Source organism: Carlito syrichta, unplaced genomic scaffold (genome assembly GCF_000164805.1).
Source record: "Carlito syrichta isolate Samal-C Ts95f unplaced genomic scaffold, Tarsius_syrichta-2.0.1 Scaffold303347, whole genome shotgun sequence".
Classification (NCBI taxonomy): domain Eukaryota; kingdom Metazoa; phylum Chordata; class Mammalia; order Primates; family Tarsiidae; genus Carlito; species Carlito syrichta.
The window spans coordinates 46,138-69,244 of NW_007247443.1; the positions used below are offsets into that span (position 1 = coordinate 46,138).

General features: G+C 39.5%; 1 protein-coding gene across 2 annotated transcripts in view; it reads right to left on the reverse strand.

Moving 5' to 3' along the window:
- Positions 1–23,107, reverse strand: part of DOK5 (docking protein 5) — a 177,724-nt gene that overhangs the window by 13,122 nt on the left and 141,495 nt on the right. The gene's annotated exons all lie outside the window — the stretch shown is intronic.

Sequence of the window (23,107 nt, forward strand, 5' to 3'; positions counted from 1 at the left end):
AAATTGGTTTCATTACATGTGGTTTCACTTACAGTTGCTGTTTCCAAGAACCTATTGACGACGTTAAAGACTTATCGGAGAGAAGAATTAATGTCTTTCTCCTGTTTAAAAATCTTATGCATTTTATATAGTTTTTAAAAATAATGAACATAATACCACAAACCATAAAACTGTAAAGTATGGTCATTTCTGCTATAAGGTGACAAAGACATTCTTGAAAGTCATCCCATTCACAAAATTGTGGGAAAAGTCAGGTGATAGGATGACCACTCAAAATGTATGCTGATTGAAACCAGAGTCATTGTTATTTTGGGGGATAGCTTGGATAGCCTAGCAAGGCTAGAGGCTGACTCAGGGTTATAAAAAGTGCAGAAAAATATTTGGTTGGAAAACACAGGCTTGAGGAAGTCCAGGCAACAGAAGTGGAGGAAGGTTCCTCTAAAAAGGTGGCACTAGCAGATATGTAGCCACATGAGCACAAGATGTCCAAGGTTGGGCACATCCCTCAGGAGAGGGAACCCTTGGCCCCTGGGTTCACCTCTCACCTTCTGCAAGAGGCCCTGCCTGTGTAGGAATTTATTAAGAGATTTTGCCTTTCCAGCTTAAGGTTACAATTCCACTCCTGCTAATGTGGGCTTCCTTTGTCTAGGAAAAAAATCACTTATGAACCAATATAGCCTCAATATTTGATGAAGCCGAGTGCAGCAGCTCACATCTGTAATCCAGGCACTTTGGGAGGCAGAGGCAAGAGGACTGCCTGAGCCCAGAGGTTCGAAACCAGCCTGGGCAACCTGGAGAGACCTCATCTCTACTATAAATCAAAAAATTAGCTGGGCATGGTGGTATGCAGCTGTGCTCCGGCTACTTGGAAGGGTGAGACTGAAGGATCGCCTGAGCACAGCAGGTTGAAGCTGCAGTGACCATGAGCATGCCACTGCACTCCAGCCTGGATGACAGAGTGAAACTCCAACTCAAATAAATATACACATTCGTTTGTTTGTTTAATTTATTTATTTATAAATTAATCTTTCTCCAAAATCTCAAATGTCTCTGAGCTCAATGGCAATGTAGAAATGGTGTTATAGTGGAACAAACCATATACGATACCTTCTATGTATTCTACTAAATACAAGTCTTTGAGCGCTACCAAAAACAACAACAAAAATCACAAGTCATCCATTTTGTTTTTTGTAAGCCTCAGAAAAATTTAATCACAGAACATTAGTCTTGGAAGAACTATTCAAGCATTAATTAAGCCCAGTCTCCTGAGTCACCCAGCCAAGAAACTACGTATCCTCACACCAACGGCCATACTTCTTATAATGGCTGCTCCGATCTTACCACCCACGTCTCATGCCTCACCACAGCCTATACCACACCCCTCTCAGTCCAGACAGTTCCAACCACTGCACATTTGCTCCTGAGCCCAAGGGCTCTCCTCATCTCTCACTTGGTTGACTCTGACCTTCCCTTCAGAAGTCAACTCAGGAGTCACTTCCTTAGACAGTTTCTTTCCCTCCTTCAACAGCACCAGCTGCTCCTACCAACTATCTAATTACATCACTGTTTTGTGAGAGCTGCGTAGCTAGCCTGCCTCTTACTGTAGACCATGAACTCCTAAAAAGCAAGGATTATATCTTTTATCTCTGTATCCTCAGCACCCAGCTAGAGTTTCAAGAGGCTTAATAAATGTGTGATGAACAAATGAATGAATAAATCCAGCCTTTGCTCAAACAGCGGAAAAGAGTTTTCAGAAATCAATCAGTATCAACCAGCAAATGAGAAGCACTGTTAGCCCAAGGCTGAACTCATATTTTAGGTCCAGGTTAAATTAATATGGCTGTGGCTGGCTATGGGGGACATGGCACTAAGATTCTGCTGCAACCTACTTTGTCATTCAAGTGATGAGCAGATGCAGGACCTCAGGGAAAGATCTGCTTATGCATATATGCACAATCCATTAGGACAGTCCAACAGCAGAGGAGTCTAGTGCTACCATTTATTCATTCTATTAGCAATGTTAGCTCAGGATCCCACCAGAGACGAAAGAAAAGTCTTCAAGAAAGTCAAACAAATGTCTTCTTGTACTTCAATACTCAAACGTTCCCCCTGATCAGCAGGAACACATGTAGGTCTCTTACTAATCCAGCCTAAGTGAGTCCTGATGCTGCCCAGTGGTATGAAATACTCAAAGCAATCAATCAACTTATGCAATTGATTGGGTTTTTAATGCAAAAAACAAACAAACAAACAAACAAAAACCATCCTGGTGCTCCTGGAGGAAAAAGTTGACCATGGAGTACGGGGTCCATGTTATAATTTAGGTTCTGCTTCAGGTCTTAAAGAGTTTAAAGGTCTCTCTTTTTATAGAGAAAAGAGACAGATGATAAAACTGAACTCACATGAACAAAAAAAATTCAGATTGCCATTAAAAAACAGAATGAAGCTCTGATACATGCATGTCATAACACGTATGCGTCTCAAAACATGGTACTAGGTGAAAGAAGCTAGTCACAAAAGACCACAGAGTGTATCACTCCACGCTATGGTTTGAATGTTTGTCCCCTCCAGAATTCAATTTAATTTAAATTCTGAAATTTTCTCACCATTGTGACTGTATAGGGAGGTGGGACCTTTCAGAGATGCTGCTGTTATCTTGAGAGTGAGTTGGTTATTGCAGGAGTGGGTTTGGTCCCTTGCTCTATCTTCTTACCCTCATCCACCATGCGATACCTTCTACCATTTTATGTCACAGCCAGAAAAAGGCCCTTGCAAGATGCCAATATCTTGATCTTGGGCATCCCATACTCCAGAACTGTGAGAAATAAATTTCTGTTTATTATAAATTACCCAGTCTGCAATCTTGTGTTATAGCAGTACAAAATGGACTAAGACTTCCCATTTATATCAAATGTCCAGAATAGGCAAACTCCTAGAGAGAGAAAATAGATCAGTGGTTGCCTAGGCCTGAGGGTGAGCGTGATGGCTAAAGGAGATAGGTTTTCCTTTTGGGGTGATGAAAATGTTGTGAAATCAATTGTAGGGATGGTTTCACAACTCTGAGTATATTAAAACCATTAAATTGTGCAGTTTAAAAGGGTGCATGTAGCCAGGCTCAGTGGCTCAGCCTGTAATCCCGCGCCTTTGGGAGGCTGAGGTGAGTGGATTGCCCGAGCCCGCGGGTTCGAGACCCGCCTGGGCAGCAAGACCTCATCTCTACAATAAATCCAAAAAATCAGCCGGGCGTGGTAGCGCATGCCTGTAATTCCGGCTACTTGGAAGGCTGAGGCAGAAGGATCACCGGAGCCCAGCAGGTCGAGGCTACTGCACTCTAGTCTGGGCGACCGAATGAGACTCCAACTCAAATAAATAAATAAATAAATAAATAGATAAATAAATAAAAGGGTGCATGTGCATGGTAAGGTATGTATGGTATGCTCATATCTTAATAAAGCTACCACCAGAAAAAATCAGATGATAGCATGTGCTCTGCAGATGATTTTAAAAGCATGATATAATGAGCTAGTGGGTGTCAACTTCTGGTCAAGCTGTCAGAGGAAACACCACTGAGTGAAAATTAGTTGAAGCATGGTCCCCCATCATTATTATGGTCAGCAGTACAGTAAAAGCCTTTTACAAACTTCCTAATACTTACAGTGACAGAAGGGCTGATTGCCAAGGTCCTTGATCAAAATGGTGAGAAAATCACACCAACCCTCTCAGGAGACAAAAAAAATCTAACAACCGGACCACTATGCATAGTCAGTGAGAAAAGGAAAACAACTGTCTCTCCCCCTGTCAACATGTTTTTGGTTTCCGGGTTCCTCACCTGGTTTGGCTGGCATTTACTTGTTGTCAGTGCACTTCTCTCATGAGTTTGAGACCTGCGTGCAGAGCAGCAGCAGGTCTCAGCCACAATACTGAACCATATTGTCCTGCTCTGGGGTCCAACTGTTTTTACTGTAGAGCATTGTGTTTTGCAAAACTGAACAGCATGACAGGATGTAATCGTTTGCTGCTCCAGTCAATCATGAGTACCATATGCCATCTTTGTGACATCAGTCTGGATTCATTCAGAAACAAGCACAAATCATCACGATGGCAAATAGATCAGTACCTCAGCATCTCGTTCCCTCCTCATCAGACTCTTAAGCTTCCATCAGGTTGCTCTTTAAAGTAACTCAAGTGGAGTCCCTGCCCATAACAACTCTGCATACACAAATCACATCTTCATTTTCCCTTCCTTCAGCCTGGGCCCTGAAGCAGTTGAACAAGGACGCTGTTTTGACACTGATTCAGCTGTGAGTCAGAAGCCTCATCCACATTCTCAACCTGAGAATCCTCCAATTCTGGTAATATCCTCAGTTTAAGAAAATATATATAAACCAACTAATTTTCTGTGGATATTTTGAGCACAAAATGTGGGCAAAGTTGAGTCAGAAGGGACGGCTCAGTTCAAGAGAAAGGATAAAACTACATTCCAAATGAAACCAGCATCTGAGTATCTGTTTTTCTCATTTCACTCAAATCCCAGCTCTCTCACTGACACGATCCTGCACATTGACTGACATTCTCCAGTTGTCTTTCTGAACGATGCCTTCAGGTTCTGCCAACTTATGCTCCTGTGAAAAAAAAAATATTTGAACATAAAATCTACCTATGATTTCCAGGCCCAAGTAGCTCATTTGCCTAACTGCAAGCTGAAGCATCACATGGAGGTCTTGTTAAAATGCAGATTCCTGGCCCCACCTTCATTCAGAGTTTCTAGAGTTCCCAGATGGTTTTGATCTTATTGATCCAAGGAACCTCACTTTGAGAACGACTGTCCTAAGCCATTTATCACCCACCTCTAGACCAATCATTCTGGGGAAACTTTCCCACTTCACTTGTGTAGAGCCCAGATTTGTGAGTCAAAAAAAAAAAATCTGGGTTAAAGTTTAGAACCTGCCACTCATAATTGCTTGACTGTAGGCTAGTTACTTAATCTCTCCTCATCCTTAATATCTTGTCAGTCAAGAAAAGAGAATAGTACCTACTTTGCAGCTAATTCTTAGGTCATGCATAATTCATTGGAGTTTCTGTAAATAGTACTGAAATTTACAATTAGTTCTATATCGTGATATCATCTTTAACAAGAACTTCTGAGCAAGGTCATAATAGGCACATTCACATTTTCCTTTTAAATCTAAACATCTGATATTGGACTGTGTCTTTAGCCTGAGGTCAGAAGCTCTCAAAAGTTTTTAGGCCACAACAAAAAAAGCTACACAGAAAATATGTTTAGAGAAAATATCAAATCACCTGTACCCGTGGGTATAAACTGAATTCAGTGAACAAGCATGAGTTAAGACCTTATTTATAGGCATGGTACAATTTTGGGAACAGAAAAAAAAAAAAGACAATCTATGCCCTCATGTTCAATTCCCACCTCTGCAGGGAGTCTGCATTCTCCCAGATAACTTTAGCTTTGGGTCTGGTAGTATTTTGCCTGAAACCAAAAAGAGGAGAGGGTTCCATACTTTTGTGATATTTATTATTATTATTATTATTATTATTATTTTTGAGTTGGAATCTCATTCCTTCACCCAGGCTGGAGTGCAGTGGCACGCACGCTCACGGCCACCACAGCGTCGACGTTCTGGGCTCCAGCGATCCTTCCACCTCAGCCTTCCAAGTAGCTGGAACTACAGACGCGTGCTACCACGCCCAGCTATTTTTTATTTTATTGTAGAGATGAGGTCTTGTCAGGTTGCCCAGGCTGGTCTCGAACCCGTGGGCTCGGGCAATCCACTCGCCTCGCCTCCCAAAGTGCTGGGATTACAGGCTGAGCCACCAAGCACGGCCTATTATGTATTTTTAAAGACTTGTAATGAATTGTGTTCTTTCTTACTATTGCTATATTTTATTACTTTCAGGAAATAAAAGAATATATAAGGTAGATTTTAAATCAGTCCTATACTTTTTACACAGAAAAAAAGAAAGAAAGAGCACTTTTAACATATTAGTATATTTTCTTCCAGTTTTTTTTTAATGAATGCATAATGTATATTTAGCACAAACTGGATGATAATGTATACACTGTTATGCTATCCTCTTTTTTTTAACTTAACATATTATGAACATATTCCAGCCTTCCTAAACACTATCTTCTTCTACAATGTCATTTGAATGTCTATATTATAGTCCATTCTTTGTACCACACTTTATTTGCTCATTTCCCTAGCCTTTTTTAACCTGCCAGATGAGGTAAAAAATTAAATTCTGACCCAATTTCCTCTATAACATTTTTTTTCCTGCTGATCACAATTTTTATCCTGGGATCGACTATTGATGACTATTCTGATAACCAGTTTCTATTAGACTATTAGAATTAATTTTAATTTGCACATCAAAATGAAGTATAGACTGACTCAGAAATTACTTAGGCTGTTTCTACATCTGAAAAGTAGATGAGTTTTAAATTTCATTTTTATTCTTAAACAAAGAAGTCTTACCTTCACGTTGTTGTGTAACAGACTATTCTGTAGTCATTAAGAGACGGTAAATTTTTGTAAAGTGAATATAAAATGATTTTAAAAACAAAAGGAAGGCAATTATTAACCTGAACAGGCTCACACAGAGAGTTTTTGATGGTGTTAAATACCCTCTAAATACCCTCCATCCCCTGTCTGAGATAGGTTTAAACACCCTCTATCCACTATCTGGGATGGGTTTAAACACCCTGTATCCACTATCTGATGATTCCCAAATGAAAATCTGTAACCCTGATCTCTCCTCTAACCCTCAGAATTATGTACTTGTATTTCACAGACCATTTTCCATTCCTACCTGGACGACTAGCAGGCATCTCCGATCTAGCAGGTATAAGCCTGAACTGTTGTTTCTCATACTCCACTCCCCCCAACATACTCCCTTTCTAGTCAGGTGCCATTCCACCTGTTGCTCTGGTTAAAAAACAAAACAAAACAAAACAAGTACAGCTTTGACATAGCCTGTCTCCTCTATTCTACAAGACTTCTCATCTATCAGCAAATCCTATTGGTCCCACCTTCAAAATATGTCCAGAATTCACCACTCCTCCTCACCTCCATCACGGCTATCCTGGTGCATGTCCCCATCACTCACCTAGATTCCTACAGCAGCCCTTACCTCATCTTCTTGCTTGTACCTTTGCCCTAGTTATGCTCACCGCTTGTTTTTCTCAAACAGCTCCTAGAGTGATCATTGCAAAAGCAAAGTCAACATATCTCATTCTTTCTCAAAGCCCTTCAGTGACTTCCCAACTCATTCCAAGAAGAATCCACAGTTCTTACCATGAATACAAGGTCAGAAAGGACCTGACTGATAATTATTTCTCTACCTCCTATACTCCTATTTTATCTGCTCCAAAACCACCAGCCTCCAGGCACACAAATATGCAAAGCACAAACTGCCTCAGAGTCTTTGCACTTAAGGCCCCCTCCACCTAGAACAATAGGCCCTCACTTGCTTCAGCCCTCTGCCTGGGTATCACTTTATCAGAGCGACCACCCCTGGTCATTCTCTCCTGCCTTATGCTGATGTCTTCTTTGTAGCATTAATCAATTCTTGATATATATTTATATGTTGATTGTTGATTGACTGTTGCCCACCTAAACAATGTAGTAAACTACTTGGGGACCAGGACTATTTCTTGTTTTCTGCTGTACTCCTATTTCCCAGAACCGGGCCTTGCACAAAATAGGTACTCATATTTGTGAATGGATGAATTTATTAATAAATAAATGTGTTTTATATCTATTAAGCAATCTATATTCTGGAAGGACACAAAAGAACCTAGTAGAGTGGTTGCCTTTGAGAATGTCAACTAGGGTCTGGGATGATGGAGCATGGCAGAGAGACATACCATTCTTCACCTTTTACATTTTATCTCATGTGCAAATGGAATCTTTTAATCCAAAAAATTTTATTTTGAAATTAATGCGTCTCAAAATAAGACACAGCTTTCTCACTCACTTGCACACTATTCTACTCACTAGTTTAAAGAACTTGTAACTATGAATAAGGCACTGGGGGATATGTAACTATACTGCTCCTCCAAGAACAAGCTCATAAAGAGGAAATATCCTCCCACTTCATACACTGTAGTTTTATATATATTCTTCCCAGTTCCAGTCCTGACCCCTCTGGTTTTCTCCAAATGACACTAGAAAATGGAAACCAGGGGAATTTTAAAGGAGACTAGAAACTAAATATAATTTTGAGTTGCTAACTAGAAAGAAGTATTCCAAATATCTTATGAGTAGTATGTTTTTAACTGAATCTTAAAATGTTCAGTTTATTTCCACAAAATCCAGACTAAATGGTCTCCTTAAAAGAGAACAATGGTCTTAGACAATACATTTTCTAGAAAAGATTTTGAAAATCAAGCATGTGTTTGTGTAGTGGGCAATTTATTTACCAAGTCTGACAATTGTATATTTCTGAGGTTTATAAAATACTCTCATAAAGTTCTCACAAATTCATCTTGTATGGTTTGGTGTTGGGCATAATTGATTGAGATAAATACATCTGCTGCATTCTTTAGGGCTCTTTCTGCTTGGCGAAGCAAGTTCATTAAATCAATACAAACTGCTTAAAATGCTAAATCGCTACGATAAGTGGCAGTAACCAATCCCTCTGGAACAGAGATGCAGATGTTATTCAACAAGTTTTGTCATCATTGTGGGCCAACCACATGGTTGATAGAAAGAGGAAGTCATACTTACGGTGTAGAGACCTGTATATTGGCTCTCGTGCCCACTCTTGGCTCCATCTGCTGGACTAGGTGCACCCCTTTTTGAATTACAGGAAGAATGATTTATTTAAAGGATCTAATTTTCTCCAGGGAGAGAACTTAGCAACTTATAACTTGTTCTTGATTCCCTAAACACATGAGACCTTGTGAACATACACTACTGATACACATGTAAAAATAGGTAAATGTCTACTGTGATTAGGCAAGTAGGAAATTATACCTGAATTGACTTTCTGTTCTCAGTACAAGTATGTTGATGGAGCGATCAGTGTCTCACTGTGAATTTTTGTATGTATAAAGGGCATCAAAGCACGTTGTCCATGATCTGCTGTCTCTAGCTCCGGTTCTTTGTCTTTTCTTGAGACAGTCACACTTCGAGGTCATACATCATGTTTTTTTTCTGGACTAAGGGGCCAGATCTTCATGTTCACTTCAGAGCATCAGTTCTCAAAGTATGTTCCCTGTATTAGTGACTTCAGTATTACCTGCACACTTACTGGAAATGTAAATTCCAGTGCCCACCCCAGATCTGCTAAAATGCTGGAGGTGAAACCCAGCAATCTCTGGCTTAGCAAGCCTCGCAGGTGACTGTGACACACATGTGAGTTGGAGACAGTCTTCCTTTCCCTTTCCCTCACCCCATCACCTCTACCCATACCACAAAAACATTTACACTTAAGGCCTAGAGGTTCTTTTTCCTTTTTACCTCTGAAAAGTCTCCCAAATCTGATTCTTCCTTTCAGTTTCCACTGAACACAGGTCCACGGCTTTATTATGTTCCTGTCTTGACTGTTCACTTACTGAAGTGTAAGCCATTGAACTTCAGTTTCCACCTCGACAAAAAGGGCCTACTAATACCAATAAAATGCAAGGTACTTCAGTATTTCAAAAGCCAGTATAGCAACACCTATTTAAATATATTTTTTAAAACCACTTATGCTCTTTAACTCAGCAAATTTAGAAAACTCAGTTAAGTAAAATTTAGAAACTCAACTAAATAAGGTTAGCATATAAGAACATGTATACAAGGATGTTTGTTGTAATACTATTTATCAGTGGCAAAAAATCTGATATTCCTATTGATGATTTAACAAATTATGTTACATCAAGACCCTCAAATATCATGCAGCCATTAAAAAGAATGAATAAGACCAAGGTTGGCAAACTTTTCTGTTTTGGGTCAGTCAGGAAATGGCTTTGTGGGCAATACCAGTGACTCCACTATGCAGTTTCAGGAAAAAAAGTCCCAACAACACATTAATGAATGGGAATATAGCTGTGTTCCGATAAAATTTTATTTACAAAAACAGTCACAGTCCAGATTTCAATCCTGGGAGCTGTAGTTTGCCAAACCCTGAAGTGAAGCTATATGACATGACTTGGAACTATTTCTATCAAATGTTTACTGTTGAATGAAAAAACTAGGAGTAGTTGTATGACAGGATCATAATCTTGTAAAATAAATAATGACCCCCATAACACCCATCTTTGGTATATATCTATGTGTGTATGTGGACATTGATATCTGTACAGCATTATATGGGTACACAGAAAAACATGGAAAGATATGAAGGGGAACCCAAAAAAACAAAGCAGACCCCTTGCTTCCCCTGCAAGAAAAGTGTTCTAGGACCCTATCGGCATCAGCGTGCCAGCTAGCATTGCTGTGACAGGCTGTGTTTGGCTTCAGTAAGTTTTTTTTTGAGTCGGAGTTTTACTCTGTTGCTCAGGCTGGAGTTCAGTAGCATGCTCACAGCCACTACAGCCTCAACCTGCTGGGTTCAGGCAAACTTCCCACCTCAGCCTTCCAAGTAGTTGGAACTAGAGGTGAGCGCTACCACACCAGCTTATTTTTTAATTTATCGTAAAGACGAGGTCTCATCAATTTGCCCAGGCTGGTCTCAAACCCCTGAGCTCAGACAATCCCCTCACCTAGGCCTCCCAAAGTGCTGGGATTACAAGCTTGAGCCACTGCACCCATCCAGTAAATTTTTTTTAAGAGATTTTTTTCAATGTGTTTGCCCATTTCATGATGGGTGATTTACATGAACAACCTGTCCACACCACACTGAGTGCTTAGTTCTCTTTGACCAAAAATGACATGATCCCCGCCCTCCCTATTCACCCTAACAACTTTTTTTTTAGTTTCTTTAGATTAAAAATTCCTCAAAGGGAATCATTTTGCTGATGTGGAAGAGGTGAAACAAAAAACAGCAGAAGCACTAAAAGGCATCAAAATTGATGAGTTCAAAAACAGTTTTGAACAGTTAAAAAAAAAGGATCTCAATAGGTGTATTATATCAAACAAAGAGTACTTTGAAGGTAACTGAAGTTTAAACAGATAAGAATAAATACACAATTTTTTATAAATAAATTCTATTTTGTGGGAGAGTCCCCCCCATACATATGAACAGTTTAGCAAGGTTTAGGAATTGCTAACAAAGGGAGAGGAAGACAAAAGAAATGCATACAAGCAATACAAAGAAAAAAGATGGTGTTCATCATCATCTGTATCATCATAAGTTAGTAGTTAGTTAAATCTTACATACATGTGTTTATGTAAAAATAAATTAAATAAGAGTCAAGAGCCAGTCCCTATTTCTAAGTATGGTTGTAAAAATTAGATGAAATAAAGCATGCAGACTCTCAGCAAAGAGCCAGATGGAGCTGCTTGTTCCAACTCTAATTATCCCTCAATTAGATGAAGACTCCTCACTTGGTTTCCTGCTTACACACTCCCTACCTAAAAATCCTCTGCCCTTTCTCTCACCCCTTATGAAGAATTCCGCACTTTGGTTCACTCATTGGTTCATTCTTCCATTTATATACTCTGGATACTATTTACAAGCCACACAGTATTCTAGAAGCTGGAAACTTAAAAACAAATAAAACATAGTTCCTCTGACCCCATGATTTCACAGTGTGTGGCCAGAAAACTCATTGAATGCTCAACTTTGGTCATGTCACTGTCTTCGTCCACAATGGCACTCCTTCCCCTACAAAAGAGAGCAGATCTTCCTCTGAGCAGAGTTCTTTCTGAGAGCAGAGATTTCTAGTATATGCTCATATACCTAGTGCCTGCCATGATTCCTGATACTCCGTAGGCACTTAATAAAAAGGGATCAGGTGATTGAACATGGATAGATGACTTGATTGAACGAATGAATGAATCATTCTTACAAATGAGAATCCTCTATAATCTACCTTTCTCTTGCCATTTTATCCTCTCACTACAAGTCAATAATAATAACACTCAGGTCGCTTCAGTATTTAGTAAGTACCACGCACTGTGCCAAGAAATCACTTGCCTTATGTCACCTGGCAAGATATGAACTAATATAATACCCACTTTCTAGAAGGAAGAAAAAATACTAAGGGTGGTGAAGACATCCAACCAGAATTGAAGACCTGGCCTCTTACTCCAGAACTACAGTTCATAACACAATGCTATGCAATTCTCATAGAAAATACTGAGTATTATGTGAAGACCCCAAGGAATGAACTCAAATCTGTTCTGTTTAGGACGATAAAAGGCACCCGAATTATATTTCCAAAGCTTAGAGAAATGGCAACTGGCCAAGCATCTAGGCTGCAAGGAGATGGGAATGTCCCCACCATTTTAAGAAACAAGATATTAGAACTGCTAGGGGGCCCTTGAACCCCACTGTCCCAGGGGCCTTCTTTCAAGTGGAATGAATGATCTGCCAAACATGTGGTCTTCCCCGACTTTCTAATGAAACTCATCCTCTTGGGCTGCCTAATGCTGATTCCAGTTCTGACAGATGTTTGGCAGGAACCACCCAAAGAGCTGTCTTTACTTTCTCCAACTCCTCTCTTTTGTTCTGACACTTGGAGGAAACGTGATGGGTATTTCTATCACCAAAATGTTACCAAGATATCACAGGATATTATGGAACTGTCAAGGAAACAGAGCGAGTAGAGGCTTACTTCTTTCATATTACAGACGGCAAGAAAAACTGTGTAAGAGAGAATGATTGCTTTTTCCACTAAGGAAAAAAAATTCAGCTAAGATACTCCTCTAGCAGAACTCCGGCTAAAACAATACCTCCATTGTGGCTTACAGCTTCCACAAAGCAGACTGTTACTGAAATCAACCATTTGGGGCCAACTTTCCAAGTGCAGCATTTTGCTAAGCACCAGATGCACTCGAATGGTTATTTTCATGGGGAATGAAAGTGATTTGCATCCATTTATTCAGAGCCATCTGAATTCTCAGTCACATGCATAAAACAAAATCATTGCTCCCTTTGCCTCTGGTAACTTTGTATGCCTACTTACTAAGGAAATCCTGTCCCCCCAGCCTGTATGTTGAAATAGACATCTTCAGGGACTGAGTCTTTCATGGCCTTTTAGAGCAGCCTTGCCTGGAATCTGACCTTGTGTGGTCATTGGGAGGGAACTGGATTTGGTATTCTGGCTTCATTTTTCTTTTTCTCGATGCTCATAAAATAATGTATTTGATCCCTGTTTTTTTCATTCAACAAACCTTTAAGTCTCATGCCAGACCTTGTGCTTACTACAAACCCATGAGGCTTTGTCCCTGCCTTCTAGAGGCTTACAGCCTCCAGCAGAGCTGTCATTGACTCAGAGGTCAGCTTTTAAAGTTAATGAGGGAAGCAAAAATCCCCATGGCCAGACTGACCCTTTAAACACCAGGTTCACACGTATGAAAGTAGGTGCTTTTGTGACAAGATGCCAACACACACCAGAGTGAAGGAGCAATTCATGCTACCTGCGGTATGCTCACTCTGGGTGTAAGTGCAGAGTGGAGGAGGGGCTGTGAGCAGTCACTGTGTGTTGTACTTTGTGCTGCTGTGTTGCTGCACACCACTTTGCAAAGTAAGTATAACTAACTGCATATTTATAAAGTTCCTGCTGGGTGCTAGGCTGTAGCCACATGGAAGGCAGGGGCCTTACCTCAAAGTTCCACTGTGGTCAATATAGTCTATTCTTTGATACTGCACAAACACCATCACCCTAAACCAGTGGTTCACAAACACCATCAGGATCTAAAGGAAACAAGGGTTCTCGGCCCCATCACCCCAATTACTGGTGTTGCCTGTTTATATCCCCACTGTTGCAAAGTGAGTCTCTTTCTCCTGGCCCAACCCACATCAGTTTGCATGAGTAAAACAGAAATCATTGTCATAGTTCACCACTGCTGAATTTTACTATGTCCTCTCTCAGTCTCAGCCCCAGACACACTGATGCATCAAACTCTGGCCCAGCCTTCAAGTAGAACCTGCCTATCGTTAGAGCAAAGGTTCTCAACCTTGGCACTATTTACATTTGTGGCCAGCCCATTCTTTGTTGTTGGTAGCTTAGCGACATTCCTGGCCGCTACCCACTAGATGCTAGAAGAATCCCTTCAGATACTGCCAAATGTCCCCTTGGAAACAAAATTGCTACCCATTGAGAACCACTGGTTTAGGGTGACTACACATTCCAGTTTGTTTGGCTACCTCCTGCTCACATGTGTTTCCCAGGCATAACTCTTAGTGAGAGCTGGCTTCATGGGAATACAGCCTGTGCAATCATACAGATGTTCAGAAAAGTTCATACTTGACTTGAAGCTCTCCTGCTGCCATTTTGAAAATCTTAATCATTTTTTAATGTATTCTCTAACTTTTCAAAACAGATTAGAAACTGCAATGAATTAATTTCATTCATCTCTCAGTGATTATCACCACTCCTATTCCTATCTTCTTTGCCATGATTGACATTGGAAAATTGGATTACTCACCATTGTCCATGAGGTCAATCAGATGCACCTGAGGCAGACACAGTGAGCATAGCTTAGATACACATAGATAAGTTTTGCACAGGCAGGCACAGCTGAGATGATTAGGAAAATCAGATGGCCAGGCATCTGGGCATCATCTTATTGGGACATAACTCTCTTAAACAATACCTACACTGACTAGGCACCCCAGACTTGACCTTGGAATGTAAGATGGTTGGCACAGCCAATCACAAAGGCCATAAACAAAGCAATAGGGAGCTACCAGAGGTAGTAAGGCATGGTGTTCTAAGAGAAAAAGCTAATTAAACGGTAAGTTTTCCCATTATCTCAAGAATTCCTTGTGACACAAGTAAACTTAGGAGTTAAATGATAAAAATTGAAACTTATGATCCATAACCTGTAGCCCACCATGTATCCCATGTTGCTCACAAATCTTAGATTAAGAAAACACTTTGCTTAATCATCATTTTGAGTACTATATAAAGCTCTTTGCTAATAGCAAGCTGGTGTGTCCTTTCCTTCAAAGCACCCATGTTCTCTCTTAAAAATGTTTTCCACTCTTAAAAACTATACTTTGATTTGGACTTGCTATAAAATTCTTTTCTGCAGTGAAGTTAAGAACCCACAGAACAACTATACCCCACGGCACCTGGCAACACATCCATGATCCTATGCTCTCAAGTGAAGAGTTCCAAATGAGGGAAAGGTCATCACATGACATGCTGCTTTAACATCATCAGGTTTGCAATGTACTATCTATTTATGGAGCCCTTATCTTAAATATTAATATTAGATTTAGAGTTTGTCAACGAAGTTACAACTTTTTAGTGACATTCTATTTGTTTCCTTTTCCTAGAGGCCCAGCCATGAGTTAAACATCAACCACGCACTATGACGTGCTCAAAAGCTCTGAGGAGGAACTGTATAAGGTAAGGCAGTTTTCCTAATCAGGTAAAAGCTCTACTGAAACACAGAGCTGCACACTGCAAACTATCATGTTAGATATCATAAAGACTGAAAAGAAATGCTCAGGAAATAAGATTTTTTTCCTTAATACAGAGAAACAAAGTCATTTTAAAAAGCCTGATTTTCATCTGTTTGAATGAACAGTTTCATCTGTCTTCAATGTCTGTTATTAAATGTAGGTTAATCTCATTTAGATTATTCTAAAGAATGCACGACTAAGCACAGCATGGTAACTAATATGTGGGTGCTGGTGCCAGTGGCCACTCAAGTTTAAATATTGGCTCCATCACTTCCTAGCTATATGTCCACCCCTCAAACTCCTTAGCCATAAAAGTGGGATAACAGTGCCTGTCAAATAGGGCATGTTGAAGACGAACCGTCTAGTGCCTACAAGAGCACCTGGCACATAGTAAGATCTCAGTGAATATCAAACATGGCATCATCACCATCAGCAACAGCAGCAGCATGTGGCTAACTCTTGTTCATCCTAAAACTCAGCCCAGACTTAACCTTCTCTAAGAAGGTGTTCTTGGAGAGATTTGATTCTATTTATAGCTCTGAAAATTTCCCTGTCAAGCTTTTAATCTAGACCACATATATTTTTTAAATCCTTATCTGTAATCATGCATATTTATGTACTCCTAGTGGGAGAACCTTCCCATTCTCTTACCAGTTGAGTCAGTGCAATTTGCCATATGCCAGAAATTCAACCATTGTTTCTGTTTCTATAAATATAATTATGCAGCCATGTTTTTAGAAAAATTAAAAACTAAACAAAAGAGAAATACATAGATGGATATATAAAAGTTCCTTCTCAGACTCAAATCATTGACTTGCTCGCCAAAGGTAGCCAACATTAACACATACATTTGTATCCTGCCAGAAGTTAATTTTCTGTGGTTATAAAAGCATGTGTGAATGTGTCAAAATCAGCTTTTTGTTCCACCTCATATTCATTCATTTACTTCACACCTTTGATATTACTGTATATGACTCTCTCCATGTAGTCATTACTAGATACAACTCTCTCCTATTTCTAGTTAACTATCTCATATAATTCCTGTTATATCATGTGCCATAAATAGTCCTCGCTTGGTAGGCACTTAACCTCTTTCTAGCTATTTCTGTTATCACAAATAAGCCCCCCAAGAATAGGAACTTCATTTTTTACTGAATCACTTCCCAAGCACCCTGTCTACTGTCCAGTGGACAGCAGAGCTCAGCAAATATTTGTTCAAAAAAGGAATGTAAGAATAAAGAACTGACTGCTCCATGGACATATCTTTAGCATAAATTCCTAGAACTACAATTGCTGGGTGAAAAGATGTGTGAATTTAATTTTGACAAATAAGAACAAATTGCCCTCCAAAGAAACCACAGAACAATATTATTGCATGAGGAGTATAAGTCAAAATTCCATATCTAAATTTTAAATTCCTTTAAAGATGCAAACAATGTTATGCTTTATGGTATGTTCTGCATAAGCTCTTTCACATTGCTTTGCAAGTAGTAAATAGGTATTCCATAAAAACTTTTTGAAGGATAATTAATACGCCAGGATATAAAAAGAGTTTAATTCAGGAAGAAAAAAAGTTGATAATTGCTTTAAGCAGTACATTTTTAAAAATCCAAAAGTTAACCCAATTAACTAATACCCATAAATAGAAGACACAAAAACAGATTTTTTTGTGGAGGGAGGGGAGGGGACAGTGGGCATATTGAGCTTTGAGAAAATTCTTTATACACAGAAAACCCCCACCATGCAAGGGTCTATTTTAGCATCTGAATAGTAATACAATTGATTCCATGACTTTTTAAACGTCCTCTGTATCTTAAAAAAATTGTGTAGCACATTGCTTTTAAAATTAAGTTGAATATAAACTAATTTCATTTCAGGAATTGTGAAAGAATGCCTCTTGAGTTGTATAAATTCATTAGCAAATTATACTTGCAAATCCCAGTCTGGAAGTAAATCAATCCATTAAATAAAAAAACAAAAATAGATGACAACGAACAGTTTAGAGTGAACTCTCAAATATGTGTAGTCAGGCTCCAGAGTTCGGGGCAGAAGTCACCCTGGGGCCAATGTCACCCTCAGTGAAGCACCACCCGGGAGCCCCTGAGAACACTCACTAAATGGCTGGCATTCTTCACCTTGAGGCTCTCGCCTTGAAGGAAATTCTAAACACGACAGGCCTAGTCGTGGAATGAGGAACATCCCATACACTGCCACTCCTTGTTCCAAAATTAGACTTTGTCATAGACACTGATCTCAAAGGTGGTAAAAATAGCTAGCTGCTCCAGGGAGTGCCTTAGCCATCCCAAAATCTCTCTACTTTCTCCCCAGCAAGGCAGCTGGCAGCTGGGGAGCAAGTTCCTGCCACCCCACCCTATTCACAGTTAGTCCTGACCCTCATTCTCCAAGCCCTCCCCCTCCTTCGACCAACACCCACTTTAGACTGAAGAATGATAATAATACATTAAATTTTCAAAGTGGAAACACAGAGAAAGAGTTATAAAATTGCTATCTGGAGCCAAAACGACTAAAAGAAATTGGATTTCTTTTAATAGTGATTTTTTTTTAGATATAAGTTGATAGATATTTCTAAAAGGTACTTGGATAATCAAGGTAATCTGAAAATGCTAAAACCGTGCTTGCTGGGGGCAGAAGAGTTTTAAAACCCTTCAAAGGAATGAGGCATTGTGGCCAGAGATAGGGGTTTAGGAATGACATTCAATCATCCTGCACTCCTGGCCCCAGTAGTAATGAGTGTTTTAGCTGCAAGAAAGCGACTTCACCACTCTGAGTATCACTCTTTCTTTCTTTCTTCCTTCCCTTCTTTTTCTTGTTTTGTTTGTTTGTTTGTTTTGCTTTGTTTTGTTTTTTTGAGGCAGAGTCCCATTCTGTTGCCCAATCTGGAGTGCAGTGGACCATCACGGTCCCTGCAGCCTCAACTAGCTGGGCTCAGGTGATCCTTCTGCCTCCACCTTCCAAGTAGCTGGAACTATAGGTGCACACCATCATACTCATCTAATTTTTATTTATTGTAGAGAGAAGGTCTTGCCAAGTTGCCCAAGCTGGTCCCAAAACCTTGGGCTCAGGCAATCTTCTCACCTCCGCCTCCCAAAATGCTGGTATTACAGGCATGAGCCACCTGGCTACTTTTCTTATCTATATGCTAGGGAAAGTAATTCCTTCCAGGTCATGGGTCACAAATAAAATATTCTCTTTCATTGTAAGCCCCTTGGGAGCATGGACCTCATGTATCTACTTAACACTACCCTGCAGCACAAAACAGAATATAATAGGTCCTCAATAAACATGCTTGAATGAACAAATGAATGAGAATGCATGAATGAATCTACCTCCCAGGGTTATAGTGGTGATTACAGAAAAAGCAAGTAAGACCTGGCATACTGTAGGAAGCCTGATAAATGGCAGTGGCTATTATTACTAAAGGTCCTGACATGTAGCAGATGTTCAATAAATAAATGGCATTATTAGCAAACACCATAAATTAGAAAAAACATTTAAAAGACAAAAGTCAAAACACTAAATAAATATTATTCCAGAAACTTTCATAGTGTAGGAAATAGACACTAAGGTACCCAACCATCTCCTCCTCCTGGTGTGTATGTCCTTGTATATGTCCTCCGGTGTGCATGTCTTTTCTTTGCAGGACTTGCAACCTTCTTTTAATCAACAGAATATAACAGGGTGATGGAATTTTACTTCCATGATTATGATATACAGGATGGTAGCCTCCATCCTGCAAGGAAAGTCTCTCTCTGCCTGGCTTTGATGAAGTATGTGGCTGTGTTAAGGAGGCCCATGTGTCAAGGAGTTGAGAATAGGCTCCATCTAACATCCAGAAAGAAACTGAAACTTCAATCCCACAATCACAAGAAGGTAAATGCCACCAATAACCATGTAAGCTTGGAAGCGGAACCTTCCCCAGTCTTACCTCAAACTGAGACTGCAGTCAACTGACATGTGAATGATAACCTTGTGAGATATTGAAGCAGAAGACCCAACTAAGCCATGCCAAAACTCCTAGCCCAGAGACAATTGTGAGACAAATGCATGTTGCTTTAATGTTGTACAGTCTGTAGTACTTTGTTACACAGCAATAGAAAAATTAATACATGTGGTAATATAGACATCAATTTGCCACACATCTGTAGTAAGTTCCCAGAGATGGATTGCGTGCTGGGTGTAACAATAGAGAGTGACAGGGAATGTAGAAGACTGAAAACCCCCATTCTGTCTAAAAAGGGCAGACACTACTGGATATATCTGATTGTTGCTATGTTGTGATATGAGATCAGTGTTACCAGACCTTTTCAGTTTTCAGGATAATATAGAAATCTTAGTTTTATGTGAAACCTCTTAATTTTTAAATTTTGCCCACTAACTTGAAGTTTTTAGAAGAGCAGTGAGCTAATCTCATGCATGGTAAAGAAAATATATCTAGGGACTTGATTCAGAGATACAGTGTAAGGTCAGGTTATCCCAGCATACCCGTTCCGAATATGAGCCCCACTCCTTCTAAGCTGGCTTTAGGTCTTCAATCCAAAGGTTTTTGTGACGGTTAGAAAGTACACAAATACTCTTCAAGATATTGTCTGTTCAAAAGTACAAGGTATATTTTTATTTTATTATTATTTATATGATTATCATATTAGTTTTCTATGGCTATTGAAACAAATTACCACAAATTGGTAGCTTAAAACCCCACAAATCTATTGTCTAACAGTCCTAGAGTTCAAAAGTCCAAAATCAGTTTCAGTGGGTTGAAACCAACACACCAACAAGGCTGACTCCTTTTGGAGGTTCTGAGAAAGAGTTCCATTTTCATGCCTTTCCTAACTTTTAGAGGTCACCAAAAAGGCTCAAGGCCCCCCACTGTACCTTCAAAGCCAGCTGCGTGGCATCTTTAAATCTCCTTCCCCTCTCCTTCTCTCTGTTTCCATCATTACACTGCCCTTGTTTGACCCTGTCTTCTCCTGCTTCCCTCTCATAAGGACCCTTGGGATTACATTCCACCCACCCGCCTGGAAAATTCAGAATCATCTCCTCATCTCAGGATCCTTAACTTGATCACATCTGCAAAATCTCTTTTGCCAGAGTAGGTGACATTCACAGGTTCTATAGATTAGAACCTATAGATTAGAGCCATTATCCAGCCTGCCACTTCTTCTTCTTCTTCTTCTTCTACTACTACTACTACTACTACTACTGCTACTACTACTGCTACTACTGCTACTACTACTACTACTATTACTATTATTATTATTTGACCCATGAGCCTCCTGTTTATGCATTTTGGGATTCAGGGTCACAAGGTTCATTCAAATCAATTCACCAAAGGCTGTAACTTCAGACCGGTATGGGTCCCACAGTGTGGCATTCTGTCTGCAGATGTACTCCTGGGAATTTTACAACAGTGATAGTTAACAGTTGAGTTAGGTCTTCTTAATAATGAGCCTAAGGTCAGAGGTGAGTTTCACCATATTTCTCCATTTATGACCGAGGCCATCTTAGAGAAGCAAGTCAGCAGTGCCATAAAGGCAATTCCGTTTGGATAATATAGCCAGAAAACTCAAAACAATAACCTGGGCAGGGTGGGCCAGCAGTGCTTTCTTCATTTGTTTGATTTGAGCATGAAATTCCCTAATCAGGAACTGATTCAAGTACATTGATTTTAAGCTTTTCACAATCTTCACTTTAACTCCTTGAGTTTCAGACCCTATTCTGAAGCTTTCTAATCTCCATCCAAAACAGGATGCTGTTGCTTTAAAGCCACATTCATTTTCTAGAACTCGTTAAGCACACAGCAAATTAAGAGCAAGCAACATTATTTTCCAGCTAAATTTGCAAAGGGATAATCTGAACGATTTAGTCATATTCCTGATTAATTTTTAGCAGAAATAATGAGGTTGTAAATGGAAAAACATGTGCACGTGCATAGGGAACCTGCCGTTCAAGCACGAAACAAGGTATGCTAATTGAGGGCTTTACAAACAAGGTAACCTTGGGGATACTTCTTCAGGTGCCTAAAGGGACATAATGGGATAGCTACACAACACTAATGCAATGGCATGTTGCCCTGTAAGTTTTAAGTGATTTGAATTCTATTTCTCTTCCTCTCCTCCTACCCCCTCTCCATTCATCCACTGATTTCTCTTTATTGCAATATCCTGAACTGGTAAGAACATGGGGGTAATGGATACCAGGTTTGTATTCATTTAAAAAAAAGAAGAAGAAGTCTTCCTGGAAGGCTACTTGGAAAGAAAATCAAATCCTTAAAAAACATTCACAGCCTTAGATTCAGCAATCAATATTCAGGAATTTATCCTAGACAAATAATCATTAATGCATACAGATGGAGTATCTAACTAATTCATAGCTTTTAAAATCTATGAAATATCCATATAACATAATACAAAATAACTATGAAATGTGATGTTGCAGATGATTTTCAATAAAGTAGAAATATGAAGATATGTTTTTGCAAAAAGTTAGTTCCAAGCAATGTGTTCAATATAATTCAATTTTCTATATGCACATGGTTAAAATACTGGTAAGAAAAACACTCAAAGTTAGCAATGGGTATATTCCTGTGCAGCAGGCATATGGTTGACTTATGATGCTCTTTTTGTTCTGCTGTGCTGTCTACAATTTTTCAATGAGTGTTGATTCCTTTTGAAATAAGGAAATAGTCAATATAACTATTTATTATTGTAGTTTCTGATTCTCTAAAAACTGTCAAATTATATCATTCCCTACTCCTTCTCAACCTTGTTTTTAGGTTTGCTCTACTTAGAGAGAGAGAGAGAGAGAGAGAGATGAGGTATAGATGAAAAGGAATGTAACTGCTGCTATATAATCATCTACTCCAGCCACTTTCAACAGCCATTGCTGGGATCTGGACCACTATTCAGCTATTAATAGCAATGCTAATGATAGCTCAGTTATTAATAACAGTAACAATAGCTACATTTCACTGAAACTTATCACACAATGGGCTCTGTGTTGGACATGTTATAAGCATGCCTTACAGAAATCTTACAAGATTTTAAGATAAATGCTAATACTGTCCTCATTTTACAAAGGATAAAACTGAAGCTTGGGGATATCAAAAACTTTGCTCTTCCCCATGAAGCTGGAATGTTTCAGAGTTGGTGTTAGAACTAGGTCTGGCTTCATAGGCAGTGATCTTGAACACAGTATGATGGCACTGACTTTCATCTCTGCTTTATGTGTCTACCCCTGTATTAGCCAGACTTGTTAGGGTTTTCCAGAAACAGAACAAATAGGATATATATGGAAAGAGATATTTATTACAAAGAGCTGACTCATACAATTATAGAGACTTAGAAATCCCAAGATATGCAGTTGAAAGACCTGAGAGTTCATGATGATGAGTTCTAGTCTGGATGTGAAGGCAGAGGGAGATCAACGTCCCAGCTCAAGACCATCAAAGCAAAGATAGCTAATTCTCTTACCTTGCATTTTGTTCCATTCAGGCCTCCAACACACTGAAGAGGCCGACTCACATTACAAAGGGCAATTTGCTTCACTCAGCTTATCAATTCAA